Source organism: Moschus berezovskii, chromosome 9 (assembly GCF_049115385.1).
Source record: "Moschus berezovskii isolate FMDL1 chromosome 9, NW_MosBer_1.0, whole genome shotgun sequence".
Lineage (NCBI taxonomy): Eukaryota > Metazoa > Chordata > Mammalia > Artiodactyla > Moschidae > Moschus > Moschus berezovskii.
Window position 1 is genome coordinate 25293057 of NC_142468.1, and position 8336 is coordinate 25301392.

Below are 8336 nucleotides of genomic sequence, written 5' to 3' on the forward strand. Positions count from 1 at the left end.
CAGAATTTTCCACAGTTTATTGTGATCCACACGGTCAAAGGCTTTGGCATAGTCAATAAAGCAGAAATAGATCTTTTTCTGGAGCATTAAATGTTAAGGAATCTTCTGTTTGTTTTCAGTCTTTGTCTTTAAAAATCTAGCTAAGAGTTGTGAAGGAGTGAGCCATGGAGCTGGGGGAACTCCCAGAGCAGTTCTGCTTGGGCAAGCAGTTTCATGCCTTCTGTTTCCTCATCACCCTGGTGTGCTGGTTAAGCATTTGAAAGCAGAGCACTCCTTGGGCCCTGAAGGGCTGATTGCTGGCTAGTTGCTCTTTAAGTTGTCTTTAAAAAGAAAGGGAAAGTGGGGGAGGGGGGCTGCGGGAGATTAACCAGTTTAGTGCTCAGTTTTCTGAGAGGAAGTTAAACAGGACTGAAGGGAGCCCTGATTGACTCACAATTCCCTAGAGCACTTGTAGGATTTCTTGTAATCGCTCCCCATGATGTGAATTATGCAAGAATCCTGTTTCTGTCAGGAGGGTGACAGCTTAGCACAAAGTCTGAAGTGTCTCTGAGATACCCTTTCCCTCCACCCATAGCTGATCAGGGCCAGCCTCACCTGAATCCTGGGTGGGGTGACAGTTTATCCAGAAGTTCACAAACATTTTCTTTCTACAATAATAATAAACCCCTAGATTTGCAAGCTCAAGTGACTTTCTGGAGAGACTGCCCCCCCACCACCATATTAAACCTGTTCCCTCCTGTCTGTAACTCCACTTGGATCTGCCTGTCGACTTTAGATACCCTCTCTGTGACCAGCAAACACAGTCTCAACCATTTGTGTGGACTGTTGTGAACTGAATCCAGCCTGATAGTTCGCTTCCAGTTGTCTGCCTAGTTAAATTCTTTAGAGATAAGGCAGCCATGAATGAAACCCAGCTGATTAGTTGCTTCTATCACGGCTACTGGCCTTTTTGCATTTTATTTTTAATAAAGATCTCAAACAACAGGCCATTGAAAAAGTATGTTTCTGTGATTGTAGAGTTTCTACCATAAGGGTGGTGTCATCTGCATATCTGAGGTTATTGATATTTCTCCCAGCAATCTTGACTCCAGCTTGTACTTCATCCAGTCCAGCATTTCTCATGATGTACTCTGCATATAAGTTAAACAAGTAGGGTGACAATATACAGCTTTGATATACAATATACAGTACTCCTTTCCTAATTTGGAACCAGTCTGTTGTTCCATGTCCAGTTCTAACTGTTACTTCCTGACCTGCATACACATTTCTCAAGAGGCAGGTCAGGTGGTTTGGTATTCCCATCTCTTAAAGAATTTTCCACAGTTTGTCATAATCCACACAGTGAAAGGCTTTGGCATAGTCAATAAAGCAGAAATAGATGTTTTTCTGGAACTCTCTTGCTGTTTTTGATGATCCAGTGGATGTAGGCAATTTGATTTCTGGTTCCTCTGCCTTTTCTAAATCCAGCTTGAACATCTGGAAGATCATGGTTCACGTACTGCTGAAGCCTGGCTTGGAGGATCTTGAGCATTTCTTTACTAGCATGTGAGATGAGTGCAATTGTGCAGTAGTTTCAGCATTCTTTGGCATTGCCTTTCTTTAGGATTGGAATGAAAACTGACCTTTTCCAGTCCTTTGGCTACTGCTGAGTTTTCCAAATTTGCTGGCATATTGAATGCAGCACTTTCACACCCTCATCTTTCAGGATTTGAAATAGCTCAACTGGAATTCCATCACTTCTACTAGCTTTGTTTGTAATGATGCTTCCTAAGGCTCACTTGACTTCGCATTCCAGGATGTTTGGCTCTAGGTGAATGATCATACCATCATGATTATCTGGGTCATGAAGATCTTTTTTGTATAGCTCTTCTGTGTATTCTTGCCATGTCTTCTTAATATCTTCTGCTTCTGTTAGGTCCATACCATTTCTGTCCTTTATTGTGCCCATCTTTGCATGAAATGTTCCCTTGGTATCTCTAATTTTCTTGAAGAGATATCTAGTTTTTCCATTTTATTTTCCTCTATTTCTTTGCATTGATCACTGAGGAAGGCTTTCTTATCTCTCCTTACTATTCTTTGAAACTCTGCTTTCAAATGGGTATCTCTTTCCTTTTCTCCTTTGCTTTTCACTTCTCTTCTTTTCATAGCTATTTGCAAGGCCTCCTCAGACAGCCATTTTGTTTTTTGAATTTCTTTTTCTTGGGGATGTTCTTGATCCCTACCTCCTATACAATGTCACGAACCTCCATCCACAGTTCTTCAGGCCCTCTGTCTATGAGAGCTAATCCCTTGAATCTATTTCTCACTTCCACTGTATAATCATAAGGAATTGATTTAGGTCATTCCTGAGTGGTCTAGTGGTTTTCCCTTCTTTCTTCAATTTCAGTCTGAATTTGGCAATAAGGAGTTCATGATCTGAGCCACAGTCAGCTCCCGGTCTTGTTTTTGGTGACTGTATAGAACTTCTCCATTTTTGGCTGCAAAGAATATAATCAGTCTGATTTTGGTGTTGACCATCTGGTGATGTCCATGTGTAGAGTCTTCTCTTGTGTTGTTGGAAGAGGGTGTTTGCTATGACCAGTGTGTTCTCTTGGCAAAACTCTATTAGCCTTTACCCTGCTTCATTCCGTGCTCCAAGGCCAAATTTGCCTGTTACTCCAGGTGTTTCTTGACTTCCTATTTTTGCATTCCAGTCCCCTATAATGAAAAGGACATCTTTTTTAGTTGTTAGGTCTAGAAGGTCTTGTAGGTCTTCATAGAACTGTTCAACTTCAGCTTCTTCAGTATTACTGTTTGGTACGTAGATTTAGATTACTGTGATATTGAATGATTTGCTTTGGAAACAAACAGAGATCATTCTATCGTTTTTGAGACTGCATCCAAGTACTGCATTTTGGACTCTTTTGTTGACCATAATGGCTACTCCCTTCCCTCTAAGGGATTCTTGCCCAAGTAGTTGATATAATGATCATCTGAGTTAAATTCACCCATTCTAGTTCATTTTAGTTCACTGATTACTAAAATGTCAACGTTCACTCTTGCCATCTCCTGTTTGACCACTTCCAATTTGCCTTGATTCATGGACTTAACATTCCATGTTCCTATGCAATATTGCTCTTTACAGCATTGGATTTTGCTTCTATCACCAGTCCCATCCACAACTGGGTGTTGTTTCTGCTTTGGCTCCATCTCTTCATTCTTTCTGGAATTATTTCTCCACTTTTCTCCAGTAGCATAGTGGGCACCTGCTGACCTGGGGAGTTCATCTTTCAGTGTCCTATCTTTTTGCCCCTTTGTACTGTTCATGGGGTTCTCAAGGCAAGAATACTTAAGTGGTTTGCCATTCCCTTTTCCAGTGGACCACATTTTGTCAGAACTCTCCACCATGACCTGTCCGTATTGGGTGGCCCTACACGGCATGGCTCATAGTTTCATTGAGTTAGACAGGGCTGTGGTCCACGTGATCAGATTGGTTAGTTTTCTGTGATTGTGGTTTTCAGTCTGTCTGCTCTCTGGTGGAGAAGGATAAGAGGCTATGGAAGCTTCCTGATGGGAGATTGACTGAGGGGGATACTGGGTCTTGTTCTGATGGGCGGGGCCATGCTCAATAAATCTTCAATCCAATTTTCTGTTGATGGGTGGAGCTGTGTTCCCTCCCTGTTATTTACCTGGGTCCAAACTATGATGGAGGTAATGAAGATAATGGCGACCTCCTTCAACAGAGCCCATGCATGCACTGCTACACTCGGTGATCCCAGTCCTGCAGCAGGCCATGCTGACCCACACGTCTGCTGGAGGCTCCTGGACACTCCTGGGCAAGTCTGGGTCAGCCTCTGTGGGGTCACTGCTCCTTTCTCCGGGGTCCTGGTGCACAAGTTCTGTTTGTGCCCTCCAAGAGTCTGTTTCCCCAGTCCTGTGTAAGCTCTGGCAGATTTATGGTGGGGTTAATGGTGACCTCCTCCAAGAGGGCTTATGCCAAACCCAAGTCTGCTGCACCCGGAGCCCCTGCCCCTGCGACAAGCCCCTGCTGACCCACACCCCACAGGAGATGCTAGCACACAGCTCTGTCTCAGCCTCTATGGGGTCTCTGGGTCCTGGTGAGCACAAGGTTTCTTTGAGCCCCCGAGTGTCTCTAGAGGGATGTGGTTTTATCCTAAATGCGAATTTGCCCCTCCTACCATCTTGCTAGGGCTTCTCCAACCTTGGACGTGGGATATGTCCTCAGAGTCGCTCCAGTGCCATGTAACCACTGCTCCATCACCTAATGTCTTGCTGGGGCGTCTCCTTTGCCCTCGGATGTGGGGTATCTCCTTGCAGCCTTTCCAGCTCTGCGCATCCAGTGCCACACAGCCGTGTCAAATGTATACACGTGCATTTATTTCAGGGCTCTTGATTCTGGTCCATTTTTCTATGTATCTTTTTAAAATTGCCATTTATACTATTTTGATTACTATAGCTTTGTAGTATAGTTTGAAATCAAGGAGTGTGGTGCCTCCAGCTTTGTTCTTCTTTCTCAAGACTGCTATGGTTATTGCAGTCTTCTGTAATTCTATTCCAATTTTATTACTGTTTTTTCTATTTATGTAAAAAATAGAAATTGAAATTTTGACGGGGATTGCTTCAAATCTTTAGATGGCTTTGGATAGTACAGACATGTTAACTATTAATTTTTGTGATACATGATCATGGGATAGCTTTTCATTCATTTGTACTGACTTCTTTATTTTTTTAAATCAGAGTCTAATAGTTTTTAGTGGATATCTCTTTCCCTTTGGTTAAATTTACTTCTAAGAATTTTGTTGTTTTTAGTACTATTGTGAATGGGATCATTTTCTTTATTTGGGGATGTTGATTTTGTATCCTTCAACTTTACTGAATTTATTTGTTAGTTTGAACAGTTCCTTGGTGGAGTCTTTAGAGCTTTCTGTAGATAATATATCATTTGCAAATAGACAATTTGGGTGCTTTTATTTCTTTTTCTTGCCTGATTGCTCTGCTAGAACTCTATGTTGAACAGGAATGGTGAGAGTAGGCACCTTTGTCTTATTCCTAATTCTAGGGGAAAATCTACTCTTTCACCCTTGAGTATGATGTTAGGTGAGGACTTGTCATGTATGACATTGTGCTGTGGTGTTGAGAGGTTTTTCTTTTTTATCATGGATAGATGTTGATTTTTGTCAAATGCTTTTTCTGCATCTATTGAGATAATCATGTAATTTTTATTTTTCTATTAATGTAATGTATCACATACATCCATTAGCATATGTTGAACTGTTGCAGGAAGGGGACCTCTTTCAGGGCCCCAAAATGGACTCTTTTCTAACACTCAGAAACGAATTGTCCAAGGAGACATAGAAGTTGACAAAGCGAGGCATTTTATTGGGACGGAGTACTCTTGCCTGGAAAATCTCATGGACGGAGGAGCCTGGTAGGCTACAGTCCATGGGGTCGCAGGAATTGGACACGACTGAGCGACTTCACTTTCACTTTTCACTTTCATGCATTGGAGAAAGAAATGGCAACCCACTCCAGTGTTCTTGCCTGGAGAATCCGAGGGATGGAGAAGCCTGGTGGGCTGCCGTCTATGGGGTCGCACAGAGTCAGACATGACTGAAGCGACTTAGCAGCAGCAGTGCCTAAACAGAGAGCAGTAAGGGAAGGGAAGCCAGGAGAACTGCTCTGCCATATGGCTCTCAGTCTCAGGTTTTATGGTGATAGGATTAGTTTCTGGGTTGTCTTTGGCCAATCATTCTGACTCAGGGTCCTTCCTGGTGGTGCATGCATTGCTTAGCCAAGATGGATGCCAGCAAGGTGGATTCTGGGAAGTGATCAGACACGTGGTGTCTCCTTTTGATCTTTCCCAAACTCTGCAGGTTGGTGACCGCTTATTAGTTCCGTGTTCCTTACCAAAACCTCCTGTTGTAAAACAACTCATGCAAATGGTTACTGTGGTGCCTTGCCAGGGTGGGCAGTTTCAGTCAGTGTGCTTCCCCTAACAGAACCATCCTTGTATCCCAAGGAAAACTTCCACTTGATGGTGCATGATCCTTTTACTGAACTGTTGAATTTGGTTTCCTAGTATTTTGTTGAGAATTTTTGCATCTGTATTCACTGGGGATATTGATATGTAATTTTCTTTATAGTGTCCTTATCTGGCTTTCATAATGCTGGCTTCATAAAATGAGCTTGAGTATACTCCCTCCTCTTTAATTTTTTGGAAAAGTTTGAAAATGACTGGTTTTAATTTTAAAAACTTTTTTTTTTTTTGAATGTTTGGTAGAATTCACCAGTAAAACCATCTGGTCCTGGGCTTTTCTTTGTTGGGAAGTTTTTAACTGCTGACTCAGTATCCTTACTTGTCTGTTCTGATTTTCTGTTTCTTCAGAATTTAGTTTTGATAGGTTGTATGTATCTGCGAATTCATTTTTTTTCTAGGTTGTCCAATTTGTAAGCTTATGATTGTTCACAATAGTCACTTATGATTTGTCGTATTTCTGTCTTATCTATCATAATATCTCCTCTTTCATTTATAATTTTATTTACTTGAGTCCTTTGTCCTTTCTTGGTTAGTCTAATTAAAGAATTTTCAATTTTATCTTTTCAAAGAACCAACTTTTAATTTTGTTAATCTATTCTATTGCTTTCATATTCTCCGTTTCATTTATTTCTGCTCTAATCTTCATTATTTCCTTTCTTCTGCTAACTTTGGGCTTAGGTTGTTCTTTTTCTAGTTGCTTGAGGTGTAGTTTGAGACATTTCTTTGTTAACTGTAGATCCTTACTACTATAGGTTTCCCTCTTAGAGCTGCTTTTGCTGTATCCCATTAAGTTTTGGTATACTCTGTTTCCATTTTTTTTTTCTGAAGATATATATTTTAGAAATTTCCCTTCTGATTTAATTGTTCAGGAGTGTGTTGTTTACTTTACATATACTCTCCCTTTGCATAAACTGAAGGCTGAAACTTGCATTCCAGGAGAATACAAAAGATAGGGGCTCAGTGTGATCAATGTCAGTTCAAAACCTTACTAGTTTGCTACAATTTCCCAGAGTTGTGAAATCAAAAGGAAATGAAACTATGCTTATCTTGGGACATAAGCATAGTATTTCTATAGAGAATCAAGGTTTTGGGCTATTTATCTGCACTGACATCTGCCTCATGCAGTTGATGTTGCTTGGTTTCAGTGTATGTCATTATAAATGCATTAGGAAAGAACTGTTCTGATTTCAAGATGATCTGGACCTAGTGAGAAGATATGCTGAGACCATAATCAAGGTCAAGTTGAAGCAGCTTTTTGAGTTAATATTGTTATAAATGGATTTTTCTAACTAAAATATAGCTTGATAATTTTCTAGAAGGGTACATGAGTGCTTTTATGATACGATACCATTTTTTGTCTCTTAATCTCATTCTTTTTCTTAGAAAAAAACTATCTTTTTCCTACTCCAATATAGTTGTTTTATATAAAATTTTTGGAAAATACAAAGAAATAGAAGGAAAAACTGTAATTCTCATACCTGCAATATATTTTGGCATATGTACTTTAATCTTTTTGGATGTATTTTCTTCAGTGTTGCTATTATCATATATCATATACAAAATGGTATATATCTCTTTGGGGAAAATATCTGCTTTAAAATTTTACAATTTTTTTTTCTGGAAATTTTGAAAATACAAAAAAATATAAAATTTTCAGCTTCTGGCAATATAGCAGAGTAGATGTCCAGAGAAACTCCTACCAGTGCAGAGATAACACAGGCTTTAAACAGATGGAAGATCAAAGAACACTCCCCCTCAGTAGAGCTGAGACTCCCCAGAAGGCAACATACTTAGGGTACAGGCAAAGCCAGGAAAAACCCCGCCCTGTTGGTGGGCCAGGTTGAAGGGTGGGGAGAAAAAATTAAAAAGCACCACCACCACCACCAACAACAAACGAAAAAACTTGCCCTATGAATTCTTAAGCCCTAAGCTTATACTTGAAAAGATTTAGGACTGGAATTCATGCTATTGCTTGGCCTACAAAATCCCGGCTTGAAAATTTAACTTAAAGTGGTTCTGGATTAGTTGTTTCCTCATGTACTTGGCAGGAGCAACTGCAGATTATCTTGGACAAGACCCTGTTCAAACTCAAGCTTCAATGAATTCTACAAAGTTGCAAGGAATATAAGTTTACAGGAATAAATCACTGAACACATGATGAAATAGGGTGTATAGGAGGTTCAGAAACCAACAACCATTGAATTAGACCTTCAAATATTTCATATGCTAAAATTAGCAGTGATAGAATATTTTTAAAAACCATTTTCACTGTTTAAAGGAATTAAAGAGAGGTCACTGA